This window comes from Saccostrea echinata, unplaced genomic scaffold (genome assembly GCF_033153115.1).
Source record: "Saccostrea echinata isolate AGI-Se365-2 ecotype Australia unplaced genomic scaffold, CSIRO_AGI_Sech_v1 ptg000023l, whole genome shotgun sequence".
Lineage (NCBI taxonomy): Eukaryota > Metazoa > Mollusca > Bivalvia > Ostreida > Ostreidae > Saccostrea > Saccostrea echinata.
Genome location: NW_026889772.1, coordinates 12,019,655 through 12,037,628, shown reverse-complemented (window position 1 = coordinate 12,037,628; position 17,974 = coordinate 12,019,655). Strand labels below are relative to the sequence as shown.

General features: G+C 32.7%; 1 long non-coding RNA gene across 2 annotated transcripts; it reads right to left on the bottom strand.

Moving 5' to 3' along the window:
• Positions 1-513: 513 nt before the first annotated feature.
• Positions 514-17,770, bottom strand: LOC133191481 (uncharacterized). Of its 2 annotated transcripts, XR_009721699.1 has the most exons (7): positions 17,688-17,762; positions 16,931-17,047; positions 13,806-13,942; positions 11,231-11,320; positions 10,875-11,085; positions 9,695-9,774; positions 514-4,316 (listed from the first exon to the last, which is right to left on the bottom strand). It is a non-coding gene; the product is annotated as an uncharacterized LOC133191481 (long non-coding RNA). The 2 variants fall into 2 exon arrangements; XR_009721698.1 differs by lacking the exon at positions 16,931-17,047 and having other exon boundaries at positions 17,688-17,770.
• Positions 17,771-17,974: the final 204 nt, after the last annotated feature.

Genomic DNA, 17,974 nt, shown 5'->3' with positions numbered 1-17,974 from the left:
AGTATATCATTGCGGGAGTTAGCAAGATTTTAGTTCCTCTCGACCAGGACTATTTCCCTCGGCTTCGCCTCGGGAAATAGTCTTGCCCTTGGGGAACTGGAACTGTTCATGATTATTATATTTTGATAATATCAACATTGTAATTATTATTACCATTATTATTAATTTGATATTATTTCATTATTCACAAAACAATTGTTTTTGTTCTTCTATGTACATATATATATTATTGCAAAACTTTGTAAATGTTGTATGGCTATTCAGATTTTATGTATGGGAGAGGACTATCTAAGTTTTTGGAACTTGTGTCCAATCCCTTTCAACTGACATATTGTCAATAAAAAATGTTCAAAACAAAAACAACTGGAATCTTGCTAACTCCCTCAATGATATACTTTAACTGTAAAATAAGTATCCACCATTCTGGTCATAAAAGCATTTCTAGATATTTAATACTGCAAAAGTTAGTTCTATTCTGCAATCTAATGAAAAAATAAACATATACAAGGAAAATTAAATTTCTGTTTATTTCAAAAATTAAAATCACAAATTATGCTCATTCAAAATTCAGTCAAAATATGATCTATTCATGCAGCTTACATTACATTAGAAATTCAAACATAAGTTTATCAATGGAGGTTGGTATAATATTATATTTAGCATTGTTTTAATAATTATATACACATCATAAAAAAAGTGTCTTTTTATATTATGCTCACATATAGCAAGAGGCTACTCTAACTTACACAATAAGTCAACACTCTTCTAAATTAAACTAACTCAACATGAAAACACATAATGAGCTACACTACTTACAGACATATTGAGTCACTACATGACTATTACACATAAAAAATAACATTAGCACACAAAAATGAGCTACACTACCGCAGGTAAAATTCTACATTCCCAACACAAAATGAGTCCCATGCTACATGTACAACACACATACCAAAATAACAATACAAATATATGTATTACAAATAACAAATAATATTTAAACACACAATGAGCTATACCAGTAACACACTTAAAATTATACATTCCTGACGCATGAGTCACCATACTATATGTACAACACACAAAACAAACAACAAAATTACCACACATAATAAGCTACACTACTAACACACATGTTAAGTCACTACACTACTAACACACATGTCGAGTCACTACACTACTTACACACGTCGAGTCACTACACTACTGATATATACATTACAAATAACAATTTTAAATCACACGATGAGTTATACCAGTAACACACTTAAAATTATACATTCCCAGCACAAGCGTCACCATACTACATGTACAACACACATAACAAATAACAAAATTACCACATATAATAAGCTTCAGTACTAACACACATGTTAAGTCACTACACTACTAACACACATGTCGAGTCACTACACTACTTACACACGTCGAGTCACTACACTACTGATATATACATTACAAATAACAATTTTAAATCACACGATGAGTTATAAAAGTAACACACTTAAAATTATACATTCCTGACACATGAGTCACCATATTATCTACATGTATATGTGCAACACACATAATAAATAACAAAATTACCACACATCATAAGCTACACTACTAAGACACATGTCGAGTCACTACACTACTAACACACAAGTCGAGTCAATACACTACTAACACACATGTAGAGTTTCTACACTACTAATATATACAGTAAAACTTTTCTAATCTGAACACCACTGGTTCCAAAGAAATTGGCTGGATTAGACCACATTCCGGATTAGACAACATTTAATACAATTGAATCTACTGCAGGTGACTAAATTTAACACTGTATTAGTCAAGATTTTGGAGTACACAACATCCGGATAAGACAAGTTTCACTGTATATTACAAATAACAATATATATTTACATTTCCAATGTCTTTGTCCGAGATAAAATTACAAATTGTAAAAATACTTTATTTCTACATAAATCCACTGGTTCATCGATAGGGGCGGTTAAAAAAAATCACGTGCGGGGCGGGACAAATAAAGACAGACGCTGGGCTATTAGCACGGGAATTTGCAGAATCAGGAGCATGTAAATATAAGGAATAACTGTCAGATTTTTTGGATTCATGACGATGATCAATCGATTGGCTTGCGTGATAATTTTTTTGCATAAATGCCTTCGGCGTTTATGCAAATTATCACGCAAGCCACTCGATTGATCACATCATGAATCCAAAAAATTAGACAGTTATTCCTTAAAAAAACACGAGGAGCTTTACCAATAACACACATAAAATTACATATTCCCAACACATAATGATTCACAATACTACATGTACAACACACATAACAAATAACAAAATTACCACACATCATAAGCTTAACAATACTAACACACATGTCGAGTCACTACACTACTAACACACATGTCGAGTCACTACACTTCTAATATATAAATTACAAATAACAACATTAAATCACATGATGACCTATACCAGTAACACACATAAAACAAGTTCTGTGAGCCAATGCCCACTGGTAATCCCCCCACCGTGATGTGAATATACATTATCATGTGAATATACACAAGTGCAGCTATGGACAGACGCACGGATAAACAGGAAGTTGACATCAGATTCATACAAAAATAAATCCCACCATATTGCATGCCTCAACAAGAGTTGTTGCTGAGAAAATGTTCCATATTATACAGACAGATGCACAGATAAACAGGAAGTTGACATCAAATTCAGAAATGAATCCCATCATATGACATGCCTAAACAAAAAGTGTGTAAACTTTCATGCATCTGCAATAAGTAGTTGATGAGAAAACTGCAACAAAAATTTGTTATGTATGGTATAGACAGACACACAGATAAACAGGAAGTTGACATCAGACTTGTACAAAAATGAATCTCAAAATATGGCATGCCAAAACAAAGAATGTGCTAAAATTTCAAGCATCTGCTATACCTATAAGTAACTACTGAAAAAACTGCAATGAAAATTTGTTATGTATGATACAGACAAACGCACAGATAAAGAGGAAGTTAATTGGCATCAAATTCATACAAAAATGAATCACACCATATGGCATGCCTCAGCAAAGAGTGTGCTAAAATTTCAAGCGATAAGAAGTTGCTGAGAAAACTGAGACGAAAATTTGTTATGTGTTGTACGGACAGACACATGGATAAACAGGAAGTTGACATCAGATTTGTATAAAAATGAATCCCACCATATGGCAAGCCTAAACAGAGAGTGTGCTAAAATTTCAAGCATCTGCAATGAGTAGTTGCTGAGAAAAATGTGACCAAAAATTTGTTATGGACAGACAGACAGACAGACACACACACAGCTAGACACAAAAGGATAAAACAGTATACCCCCCCTCTCCTTCGGAGCGAGGGTATATATAATTATACATTTCAAACACATAAGTCACCATACTACATGTACAACACACATAACAAATAACAAAATGACCACACATAATAAGCTACACTACTAACACACATGTCGAGTCACTACACTACTAACACACATGTCGAGTCACTACACAACTAATACACTTGTCAAGTCACTACAATACTAATATATACACTACAAATAACAATACTAAAACACACGATGAGCTAGTAACACACATAAAATTATACATTTCCAACACACGAGTCACCATACTACATGTACAACTTACAAATAACAAAATCACCACACATAATAAGCTACAGTACTAACACACGTCGAGTCACTACACTACTAACACACATGTCGAGTCACTACACTTCTAATATATACATTACAAATAACCATTTTAAATCACATGATGAGATATATCAGTAACACATAAAATTATACATTCCCAACACGAGTCACCATACTACATACGTACACAAAATTACCACACATCATAACCTACACAGCTAACACACATGTCGAGTCACTACACTACCATTCATATAATGATATATATAAATGAGGTCATATAATGAGTCAATACATTTACAATAGAGTCAACATGCTCCTAAAACACACTAATATTAGGTCATTATAGCACTTGTTACATGTACTTGCACATGAATCACTATTAGGACAAAAAAATTCTTTAGATGTAAGTGTAGTTGTTATTTAATCTTTGTCTAGCTGTTATGATATTTTAGCAGCAAATTTTATACTCTTTCTTGCAAATTCAAAGATTGTTCTGCTTTCTTGAGGGGCATTTAAACACTTCAATTGACCACGATCAAGTCATACTGCCTTTTTCCACTCCACATTGGCACTCTATGGCTATTTTTCTTTTGTCCACACATTCTTAACAAATGGAACTGAAATACATATATAATAAAACCATTAAAGCTTTTACATTAAAATGAAATAAAATATATCAATGATCAAGTTTCCAATCTTAATTAAGACACAACAACACTTCTTTAAAAGCAAAAGGACAAGAATAAATTTTAAATCTAAAATTCCTAAAATAGCTAGTTAACATTTTGTGTATTTGATTTGTATTAAATGATTATATCCTTTAGAACTTGTTAGTCTGTTGAATTACTGTAAATGTATAATATTTAGCGTGTACGATATTTGGCAGAAGTTGATTATTGAGCAAGTTAGCGGGGATTTGATTTAGCGCATTTGTTAATGTTTATGTGTATTTGTGCAAGACATTTAGCGTTGTACTTGAATTAGCAGACATTGCTTTCCACCAAAGGCGCTAAAAAGAATACACAGTGAAAAGTAATATGTTTACAGTATATTCACAACTTAACATACACTTTCTGAAATTTTGGGTTAGGCCATTCCAAGTTTTTTCTCTGTTTAGCGTCCACCCATCTTTCAAAAACCTACCAACCTATTCGCAAAAAACACACAAACCAAAAAAATAAAACAAAGACTTTATAGTCGTAAAAATGACGTCATTCAAAAGATTTGATTTAAAAATCTCTATTCTTCAGCAAAACCGAGGTATTAAATGCTTAAAATATTCCTAATATGACATCTTGTAGACAAATATTTATAGAAATTGACAGAATTCAAAGATTTTGACCAGAATAACTGATTTCAGGACTCCTTATTATGTTCCCCAAACGAAGTTTGGGAACATATTGTTTTTACTTTCTTTTTTCGAAATTTCTTCTCCGTTACTTTTTTGTCCGCGAGTGTTCTCAGAAACTACTCATCCGATTGGGATGAAACCTTTTTAGGGTTAATAGGCATGTTGTGTAGATGTGCGGAACGAAGGTCATTTTGCATGCACGTGCGCGCGCATGCGATGAGTGAAATGGCTGATATAGTTAATATAGCCATAACTTTAAATTTAAAATATACATGTAAGTATATATTATAAGGTTCTACAACGTATCATATAGGAAATTGCTTGAAAACACGCGCATGCAGATGTGCTGCAATCCGATTGGCTGACACTTTAAATGACTATAACTCCCTTGGTTTTCAACAAAAGAGGATGAAATTTATAATATAGACAGGCACATTGGGCTCCTACAGTATGATACTTTCAAAATTGAATGCAACGTCATGTTTGTGCGTGTGCTGAATTCTGATTGGCTAATATTTAAATGGATATATCTCTTTTATTTTTCAATGAAATTCTTTGATATTTAACACAAATGTATATATTGTGAGACACTATAAGAAAATTTATGTGTTAAATGTAGAAAGCACGTGCAAGCACATGCGCTGAAATTTGATTGGCTAAAACCCATATGGCTATATCAGAGTATTTTTCCAATAAAATACCCTTAAAAATAAAGTGTCCATCTATATTACAAAAGTACTGTCTAATTCAATGAAGCTTGCAGGGAATGGGGCATCATAAGGGATTGGGGAGCCGTTTGGGGAACATCTGTAACGGTTACCGTTACAATTAGCACTAGTTCTGTATGTTTTTTCTGATATGGAGTGTCAAAATCCAAGGCACACGCAGACGCTAAACATAGAAAAAACTTGGAATGGCCTTATCCTTTTCTTTTGCCCTTGCCATTAATTTCCTTTCAAGCTTTCCAGTTTAAAGAGCCAAACTTTAATCTCATCTTCCTCTTTAATTTACATATCAAAAAGTTGGAATCATTTCAGTTAGGACTATATAAGTACTCACAGAATACATGCATCTAGACAAATAAGGATTTTTCAAAATAAAAACATGCATCCAAGCAAGTCACTTATAAGAATATTATAAATGAAAACATTCAACAAGCTACACAAATTAGATTCATTTAGCTTTTCCTGTATATTTATCTGTCTCTCATTAGTAACATATATTAATAAATGGAGTAAAATGAAAGACCTAATTTTAATTACACTAAAAGTCTACCAAGTAACAGTAATATGTATATAATTTTATATGTTTCATAATGTGCATAAGGAGATGGGTGAACAAGGCATGCAAAAAGCCAGGTATAGCTTCAAATGTATAAAAGTCATATTCAAATACTGAATTTAGTATTGAGAGTAAAGTTCTTCTTTTTGAAAGGTATAACATTATACTACAAACAAAACTTTTCTGTAGAAAATTCTTTAAGCAAAAATCATTCTATGATAAAAAAAAAAAAAGTGGTATTCTTGGGGTTCAAACCCAAGCAATGAAATTAAATCCTCAGTTTTTTCCTTAGAGACTAACATGCTAACCACTACACTACATACATGTAGCTCATGACAAAAATGGACATTTACATATGTAAATCACGTTTAAAAATGTGACTCTTGACTAAATGGATTTCAAATATTTCTCTGAAAGATATGAATGTTGTTGTGACATAAAAGTGCATTTTTTTTTAGAAGAGTAGGTCATTTCACCATGTTTTTGTCAACCGAAATAGGAAAAGTTTTAAATATGCTTCGAGTATAATCTTACCAAAATATGGAGTGAAGACCTATTCTCATATTCAAAAAGTATGATATACAGGGTTGGCCGGGACATACCAGTGGTGGGAATTACCAGTGGTAAATACCAGTATTTTCCCCTCCCGGGAAATACTACAAATTTCTCTAAAGTGGGAAATACTGGGAAATACAAAGTTAAAGTTTTTTTCTTTCTTTAATTCATTCAATCTTATACAAAATTCAAAAATAAAATAAACATAAAAACCAGAAGTCTCTGATGAGACTGTAGCTCTACTGGTTGTATTTATAAAGGAAGATAAAAGTAGCACTTTGACTTGAAACTTTGCAACAGCAATAAACAGAATAATGATCCTTGGTTTAGTCTCTTTTGTGGCAAGATTTATTATTATATCAGACTAAAACTGTAGGAGGAGTAGCCTTTTAAAACAATTTTACAGAAATTTTAAGTAACCATGGCAACATCATTCAACAAAAATCAAAAAACAATAACACCAATTATGTATCTCTGTAGTCTACTTGTATGCCACATTATACTGAAATCAGACAAAAAATGTAGGAGGAGTAGCGTTTTGAAAGTATTTCAAGAAATTTCTACATTTAGTAACCATGGCAACATCGTTCATTGAAATCCAAAACTGGTACAGAGAATTATGTATCTTAGTGTAGTCTAATTGTGTGCTAAGTTATACTAAAATTAGACCAAAACTGTAGGAGGAGTAGCATTTTGAAGGTATTTCAAGGAAATTTCTATTTTTAGTAACCATGGAAACAATGTTCATAAAAATCAGAAAATCAATATAAAGAATTATGTATCTTAGTGTAGTCTACTTGCTTGCCAAGTTATACTGAAATCCGACCAAAACTGTAAGAGGAGTAGCATTTTGAAAGTATTTCACAGAAATTTCTATTTTTAGTAACCATGGCAACACCATTCATTGAAATCAAAAACCGATACACAGAATTATGTATCTTAGTATAGTCTACTTGCGCGCCAAGTTATACTGAAATCAGATCAAAACTGTAGGAGGAGTAGCATTTTGAATGTTTTTCACAGAAATTTCTATTTTTAGTAACCATGGCAACACCGTTCATCGAAATCAAAAACCGATACACAGAATTATGTATCTTAGTGTAGTCTGCTTGTGTGCCAAGTTATACTGAAATCAGACCAAAACTGTAGGAGGAGTAGCATTTTGAAAAATTGTTTACAGACGGACAGACAGACAGACGGACGGACGACGGACACCTTACTATCGCATAAGCTCTTCTGGTCTATGACCAGTAGAGCTAACAAAGATGAATAATATGGAATATGTCTCAAATTGCAATTGAACATATTCAGAATGTATCACTACTCCAGGTCCCATTCCCATAAGCATTCTGTGTAAAACTGAAGTTTTCCAATACGTTATATTTCCATTAGTGAACTCTTCAAAATTAGAGGCGCGTTTGGTTGTCTGACTGGGACAGCATGGCATTGCGGATAATACAAAACATGTCAATCTCAATCCAGTTTTAGATGTTAAATGTATTTGTCATTCCAATTAAAGAATAGAATAACTAAAAGACATATGTAAGAGAGCGAGAACCCTAAATTTATCATCCATTAATAAAAAATACGACATTTCCGAGGCATGTATATTGTATTTAGAGGTACCATACGATAAATAGATACACACGATCAACAATAGATATAAATTGATATCGTTGTCATTCCTACTCTTGATGTATATAAAGTTCACAAAAATAAAATATTTCATTTGCATTTTCTAAGGATTTGTTCATCGACATTCAACATATTGTTTACATGTTTATATAACGTTTGTCCCTGAAATCCCGCGAGATTTATACATTTTCCGACTTTTTCACAAAAGAGCGCACTAAGAAGTATAACTCTTCCATAGTGGAAATAGAACGTATTCAAGTTTCTTTTCAGTTTTGTAAAATTATTAAGTTTATTAATTATAAATCTAAGAACAAAAAAAAACCCAAACTTGTTTTAATCCTTCTATAAACACTGTAGTTATTACAAACAATCATGTTGTTTTAACAAATTGCTCTGGACAGTTTTGTGCTCCTGTTTTAAGATATAATTACCTTGAGTAGAACTGAAAGGCTTCTTCTTAGTTTTGATATTAATACCATACTCTACATTTAAGAATTTTCTTAGATAAAAACCCATTTGGGATCTTTGGGTTCATTTCATGGACCTTTATAGACTACATCTGTCTCAAGCATGAAACAAATGACACTCATGACTGCTATATGAATATACTGTGTTATGATTATACAAAATGAATTACTTGGAAACCAGATTTTTTTAAATCAGGGACAATGATACCAGGTAGATATCTTAGCCAATAAGGTGTACTACTTGTCAATATGAACAAAATATGTTAGTAGCTATTTCTTATTTCCCAGTATTTCCCGGGAAATACCAGTAATTCCCGGTAATTACCAGTATTTCCCACCATCCTGGGAAATATGAGTATTTCCCAGTTTTTTGCCAACCCTGATGATATAGTAGGAAAAAATGATCATTTTTGCCCTCTTTTGGTGTGTATCTGCTATTTCATAGATCAATAATATTAATCTTTATAAGATTGTAGCAAATTGCAAAGATTTTACATAAAGTATACATTAATGTTAAATGAAATATCAAAGAAAATTTTGACATAATTAAGATTTAACTCTTTACATCTTTTTTGTCACACAATGGGCATTTACTTGCCTTGTTCGCCCATCTTCTTTATCAGTAGATAAGGTTTATGATTCAGACTGCATCTGATAATGCATCACTAAAAATGTAAAATCATAGAAATAACTGCACTATGCTCACTTTTTTCCTCCCAGAGCTCTTCTTTTCATCTTCAATTTCTTCCTCTTAATTTCCCTAAACTTTTTCTTCTATTGCAAGTTCTGTAAAAAAAAATCCAATTCAATAAACTACTAAACTGACAAAAATTCAGTTTGTCAATTTTCATATTTTACCAGATTCATGAAAAATCTGGGCATACTGAATTTTTTAGTGATTTATCTGAGGAAAGAGTGGTTAGTACCTTATTCATTTTCAAGTACCTGCTTGACTTTGACAGAAATGTTTTGGTACTAGAATGTGGAATACATACTTTCCTCATTACCTAAAATATTTCCATGACTTCAAATTCACTTATATTTCTTGCTGCTATTAAAGCCTAGTCAAGAAATAACATGTTTCCCCTATAAGAGGCATCAACTAACAAGGTTATGATTCAAAGTTTCCAAGTGTGCAGCTTAATTCACACAAAAGAAAAAAAAACTTAACTGAACAGATTTACAAGTACCTGCCAAGAAGACTAGAAATGCGTCTTGATCGACATTTTCAGCCTAAGGTAAAGTCAAGGCATAGTCATGTAACATGTAACATTTTTCATTATATACAGTCCAATCTCATCATCTTAAACTAGATGACACAAAGTAAAAAAAAAAAATAAAGATGTTCCTGGGTTCCAGTAAAGAGTACTCAAATACCGCTTAATCATACAATCATGTAATTATGGAGAAAATGAACAGTAATCAAGCTCAAGAGTCCATAGAAAAAATACAAATCAGGTGCAGAGCAAACACGGACCTCTAAAAACATCAGAGGTGGGATCAGGTGCAATATAGGAGTAAACATCCTCTGCCGATCAGTCACATTCGCTGTGTGCTCCTTGTCATGATCGGGAAAACGGAAAAGTCTGTAGACAATTCAATGTGTAAACAGACAATTCAATGTGTAAATAATGGCCTAACAATTAGTATTAAAAACATCAGTCCGCATTCGACTTAATGATAGATTGTTTTTGCTGACCAGGTCATTGTATTGACCACAGCTAATTACACACATGCAAGTCACTACATCCAGTCAAAGTTGATGTTTTAATTTTTTTCTAAAAATATTTATGAAGGAATAAGATAAGTACCTGGTAATTTTGTTGACTTGAAGAAATACATTGATTAGGAAGGGGGGGGGGGGGGGGTACTGTGATAATAATTACCTAGTCCTTTCTCATTCTGCCTTTTTCTTTATCTCTTTCCCTTTCTCTTCCATTCCACCCTCCAGCTCATTATCTTCCATCACTTCATCCCCCTCAGAAATGGTTTCCAGTACATATAAAGTACTTGATGAATGACTTACTCAAAATTATGGACCCATGATATAGTTGTTGTAATAATGTTACATGTACACACACTGCAAGTCACTGTGCCCTGTAAAAAAATGTTACCTTCTTTATTAATATTTAAGGGTCAAGAACTATATATTAAGAATTCATTCTTAAGTTTTACAAAAAACTATATAAATCAGGATTTGGAAGGGCTTTGTAAAAATACTGTGAGGTACATATGTAATAACCTTGTTCTTTCTTCATCTTGTCCTCCTTGTTCTTCAGCTTTTTCTCCATTTCCTGATCTTCCTTCATTTAATCTTCCTTAGTAGCTGCTTCTAGTAGAAATAAATATCAATAAAGTAAATAAAAAAATCTTGACTCAAGAAACAGTAATGGTTACACATCTTATAAAAAAAAGAACATTCTCAACATATTTGTGAAGAACTAAATAAGGATTTTAGCTAATTAAAGTAAAAGACATTCCTATCAAATAGAAAACAAGAAGTCTGTGAGCCAATGCTCACTAGTAATTATAATTCCCGCACTGATTTGAATTTGGTACGGACAAGCACAGGGATAAACAGGAAGTTGACATCAAATGCATACAAAAATGAATCCCACCATATGGCATGCCTAAACAATTTAAAGGTGTGCTAAACTTTCAAGCATCATCCTTGAATAGTTGTTGAGAAAAACTGTGATGGAAATATAGTATGGACAGAATTGGAGGGATAAACAGGAAATTCACATCGGATTCCTACAAAAATAATTCCTACCATATGGCATGCCTAAACAAAGAGTGTGCTAATATATCAAGCACCTGCAATGAGTAGTTGCTGAGAAAACTGCAACAGAAATTTGGTAAGGACATGGATATACATGTATAATAAATATGACTATTAATTAAATCATGGTTCTGTCATTCCATGTAAACTTTGATATTCTTCTGTGGCCCTACCCTACCCCTGGGGCCATGAATTGAACAAACTTGAATCTACACTACTGGCATTTCAGGAAGCTTTCAAATACATATAAGTTTCTCAATTAATGTAAAATTGGTTATTTTCATTGGGTTAAATTTTCATGATTTGAGGGGATTTAACTTGTGGTTGAAAAAAAACAAAAACATGACACTATATAGCATAAAATTTCAATATTTGGTTTCACTACAGTGTATACTAGTAGCTTAACACTGTACGGGTTTTTTTTATTGTGCGTATCCTGAAATGATACCTTGATTTTTAAAATTTCATTTGAAAGACATGCATCTTTCACTTCTATAGTCACGGCTTAGTGATTGAACAATCTCATTACCTATTTTAAACATCTTGGATTGACAAGGTGCTAGGAACAAGAATTGAACAGGGACCTACTGATTATGATGCGAGTACCGGCAACAACTAGTCTAGGCTACTGTGATTGGTCAGTTTCAGGAATTAAGATAAGGAATATTGATAATGAACACTTAAGTAATTATTGCAAAATATAAAGTCTAAACACTTGGGAAAGACTATGAATTATAAATTAATTCTACTGATTTAGTTAAAAGTTTTTGGTAGAGACTAATAACGGAGACTTAAATTTTCAATTCAACTTTCCAGCATCATGTTTTATACAGTGTAAGCATGGTCTGACTAGATATATGCCTGAGATTTTCTAATGTCAGGGTTTTTGACACTAATGTTAGTCGGTTAGTCTCATCAGACTAATACATTTTCATTTGGACTAATAAAATCTGTGGGTAATAAGTCCAAACAGACCAATGAAAAATTCTTGAAAACAAAATGAATAAATTATGATTCTTAACAACCTTTACTAAAAAAAACCGGCATGTATTTTTAGCTTTCTAGCTTCTTGGCAGGTAGTAGGTAATTCAGAGTCAAGTTGGCGCTCAAATTTTACGACTGACTGATGTGAAATTAAACATTTTAGTGATCATGATTTAGTCCTGTACAAACAATTGAGGTGGATTCCGCCCAGAATTTGACTGGACACCAAGGGTATTCCGCTTGGAATGCACAAATTCCAGGCGTAATACAGGGGGAGACTGAACTTTCTGATATTCTGTCTCAGAGATTCCGCCTAAATTTAACAGATTCCAGTCATCAAATTCTAGGCTGAATTTAGTTCAGGGGGAAAATAGCTGGAAATTATAAAAAGAAATACTTTGGACAGTTGAGACGGAATCTATATTCGGAAAGAATCCTGTTATTTCAATTCTAGGTGGAATTTCAATTTCCATGCAGGCAGAATGTCAATTTCCAGGCGGAGCTAATTTACATTTTTGCCACAAATTTTCAGCTAGTCTCCGCTTGGTTAACGCTTGGTTTCCGCTTATATTGCTTTAAAAGTTATAGTAAGTTTTGCGCCTGGAATTTTACCGAGAATTCTGTCTTGATTACACCTTTTTCTCCAGGTGGAACATTTTGTACAGGGTATGACACATAAAAAAAGATGTCAAACGTTTTGGGTGTAAAGAACGAGATTAGGAATATAATCATACTTCCTGCATGATCATGAGATTTTAAAAAATCTTTGGAATAAAACACTTCATGTAAATGCAGTGTTTCTTTCAAAAAACTATAAAAAGTACATTGTAATGTTTATTTTTAGATAAATCGTTATAAAACACTGATCTTTCCTTTTTTGACGGACTCATTAAATCATGAGTGAAGTAGTAAAAGAAGCACTAGACATGCAAAGTCAGGACATGTTTGTTGAAACACCCTGTATTAAAGAGATTTCAACTCTTATGTATTTGTTTAATCATTCATTCCACCCAAAACAAAAAAAGAAGCTTTTTAAAACAATTCTACTTACGCATTAAAAGTACTGCCATCTTTTTTCTACTGGTGAAGATTCAAGATGTAATTAAATGGGTTTAATTTGTGTTTACTGGCCAATAGTTTTCAACACCATCTGCAGGAACCTTGAAGTTTTCCTGTATCACCATGAACCTAAAAAAATCGATGTTATATATTTCAGTATCACAAAACATGCACCTAAAACATTCACAGACAGACATTACACACAAACAAACCTTCCATGTTCCCTTTATGCCCATAATTTGAAAATAATCGTAAATTATGAATTTGCTTCATCTTGCACTGATTTAATTCCCAATATTGTTTTGTTAAATAATTAATACAGGTAAAAAGCATGTTTTACTGACCATGGTGACAAATAATACATTAGACAAAATTAATACATGTATCATGCTATCAATAAAATATGAAAAATGTTAGCGTGCATGTTCACACACACTTGAGTAAGTTGACTGACTGCTTCAAAAGAATGTACATGTCCTCATTCATGTAATCCTGTTCCATGAAAATAGTTTTCATTTATACCCCTTTATAAAATGGTACATGCATGTCACTTACATACTGCAAGACTCTGCGTACATTGAGTACACTACTTTCACTTTGACCTTGAACCTGACTGAATACCGATTCCGACCCTGTTTGTGAATTTTTGTGTACATATTGAATCCTTATCTAAAAATATATTCAACTTAGCTTTGAATTAATAAATAATATAAATTGACACATTAATTGAGTTTACACGTTACATACATGTAATTGTAAACAACAGGAGGTATGAGCATTAGCTGTGTGTTCATAAGGGGGGGGGGGGGGGGTACTCCCATATGAAACAGTCTGGGTGGTTTAAACACAGGCACATATTTAGCTTCCGTAAACTTGTAACAGAGTAGCATTTCTGCTCCTATATATGTAAAATATGTAATTAGAAAGCCATGACAAAAAGTGGTCAAGGCAAGAACAGGCATGGGATAATGACTGAAATATTTAAATAGATCACACAGTTTTACAAAACCCTTCACAGAAAGTTGTGCTAGTTTCCCTACATGAACTCACGGATTCTGAAAAACCTGTACCAGAAACCTGTGTCATTTTCCGTATCTGGAGACCCTGATTTGGGAAACCCATGTCAAAAGACAACCAAATATGGAGTCATGGGGATCTTCATGTGCATTAATTAATCTATATCTGGGTCAGGATCTTGGAGAATCCCCTGATGTTTCTGTAGATGCCAAATGGAGACTGAATACAAACTTTACAATGCTTTACATTATTAATTTGATTAGTTTTAGAATTTTTAAAGTTTGGAATTGATACATGTATGAGAGTGCCCCATTCATTTTTATAGAACTTATCTACACTATCATTTTAACAATTTATAATAGTTTCTTATTAAGAATCAAATGATTCAATGCACAATTCTATAGTAATTTAACTTTATTAGGCCAAATGAGAAAAAATTATGTGTTTCTGATGACATATGGTAAAAAAATTAGGCTAGGTAAGTAGGGAATAACTTTTTTTACTTTACTGTTAATTTTGTTTACTTGTTTGTTTGTTGTTTAATGTCCCTTTCGAGAAATTTTCACTCATATGGAGATGCCACCACTTGCCGGTGGAGGGCTGCAAATTAATAGACCTATACTCCGCACTCAGGGCCAATTTGAGCAGTGAGGGATCTTTTTTGTGCCAGCACCTAATGCCACAAGGGACCTCTGTTTATACGGTCTCATCCAAAGGACCGGTCTCCACGTCCCACAGTGGGATTCAAACCTGCGACCTAAGGATCAACTCCTTACTCCGCGACTCTAGTGCAACCACTCTAACCACTGCGTCACGCAAGCAACACGTTTTATTTCATTGTTTTTCTATCATATATACATGTACATACACATACATGTATATGAATACATACATACATACATACATACATACATACATACATACATACATACATACATACATACATATATATATATATATATATATATATATATATATATATTATATATATATATATATATATATATATATATATATATAAAGCAGGAGTACTCTTTAAAACTCTTGGATAGACATATTTTTACAGTGTATGAGACATGCATTTTATGAGCTGCACTATGAGAAAACTTTACTGTGAACAAAAATATATTATTCAAAATCTCGATTTGGAATAAAAATTTAGTAGTAGAGTCGGTGGGTAAAATTAGGTCAGCTGGGAAATGGGAAATACATGTGTTTTTTTTTTCAGCCTAAGCTTGTTCAATTTGAATTTAATAAAATCATAACTTTCTTTATCACTGTAATGACATAAAATGAAATGAGATTGTTAAGTGAAATCATTGATCAACAAAGACTATTTCAATGTCTGTCAGCTTGCATTGAAACATCCAAGGATAAAGATTTCAAATGGTTTCTATATTAGACTTACTTATTTAGACTTCTAGTTCAAAAGTGACAAAATCATTCAAGTTTGACATAAGTATAATTCCACATGTATATTAGTTATGTATCTTTTATAATGTAAGAAAGACACAGTCAAGCTATATTAGCTCAGGGTCATGAATCCTTCTAATCTGATTTGCACAAAGGAAGCTATGATCATGCTATGTAAAAAGCCGTGAGATTAAAAATATATAGTTTGAACCAAAACCTGCCTCTTTCAAATTTTATAAGTTAGAAACCGTCTTCCTGGGACAAGGATTCCTTGCCTACACATTGGTTTCTGTGTACAAAAACACCTCGCTTTCATCCTCAGATTCTGTGTCCATGTCTTGGGTATGCGGAACCCGTACAGCTTTTCTAAATCCTATATGGGTTCCGTGCCTTAACTGTGTCTACACCATGTCTATTTCACCTCAAACTATTATATTGCGGCTCGATTGGTTTTAAAATATGCATATTAAGCAAAATAAAAGTTGTGTATTTCATAAATTTCAACAATTGGAAATGATAATATTATTAAATCACAAACTTCAACTCAAACTGAAAGTACAAAACAAGTAGAATTTCTCATACCATGCTTACCAATAGATGTACTCAATATATATGGGGTATACAGTCCACCACATACACATGCACACAATACATTTCCCATAGGCGATAATGTTAATCATTTCTCACACTGTTTTGAATCCTAGTGCTTTACATTTAAGGATGGAACAACTCTCAAATAAAATCTCAAGGTGGAATGTCAGATTGTTTTCCGGCCAAATGCACACATTCGCAAAAAATAAACATCTGAAAATAAAAGTAATTAAAACAGTAAAAGTAGGGCATTAACATTTCCAAAATCTAGAGTATGCACATATCAAACTATACAATTCCTTTCCTTTAAAAGATAAAATGTCCAAATCTTTCCAACGAACAGAGCCAAAGGAAAATTTAATGCACACTTTGGTGCTAATACAGTTGATTTAATGCACAATTTTTTGCTTCAGTGCAATTATCATGATTATGGTGCATGGCACAAGCCTTCAGCATATGCCAGCGAGTATGTTAAACTTTCTGTACGTCGCTGCAATTTTTTATTAAGCATTGTACACGTTGTAGTGTGGCAAGCCTTAATTTGAAGAAGTGTGGAGCAACCTTTACATCTTTTGTGTGTATATGTGAATTTACAAGAGTCTCACTTAGCCTATCTTCTTAAATTACATGTTGGTATCACAGCTGTATCATGCTTACATTTAACATCACAGTGAAAGGTTTAAAATACATGCACAACCAAACTTTTGTGAAATATCTGCACTTGACTGATATCACATGTATGACTTAATAATTTTATACGTGACTCGAATGACCTCTGATTTGTTTATCATGTAAATATTTTGAACTTGTCACTTACACCTATAATATATAACGTTTCTTACTCTACACTTACCAAGAGGGGCATTTACACACTAATATAAATCACATGACGACCTCAGAGGTATAATCCAATAAGTATTTCTATGTTATTAGGTTCACCATCAAGTATCACGCCACAACAATTACGATTAAGAAGTAATTCGTTCCGGTGATGACTCGGAATGAAATTTTATACAGAAAAAAAAAAGTTTATTACTTGAGTAAATCTGAGTAGAATAGGTAAATCAGACAATTTTTTTTTTTTTACTAGAAATCGACATGGTAAATGGTGAGGGGGGGGGGGTATTAACAATGTTCAAA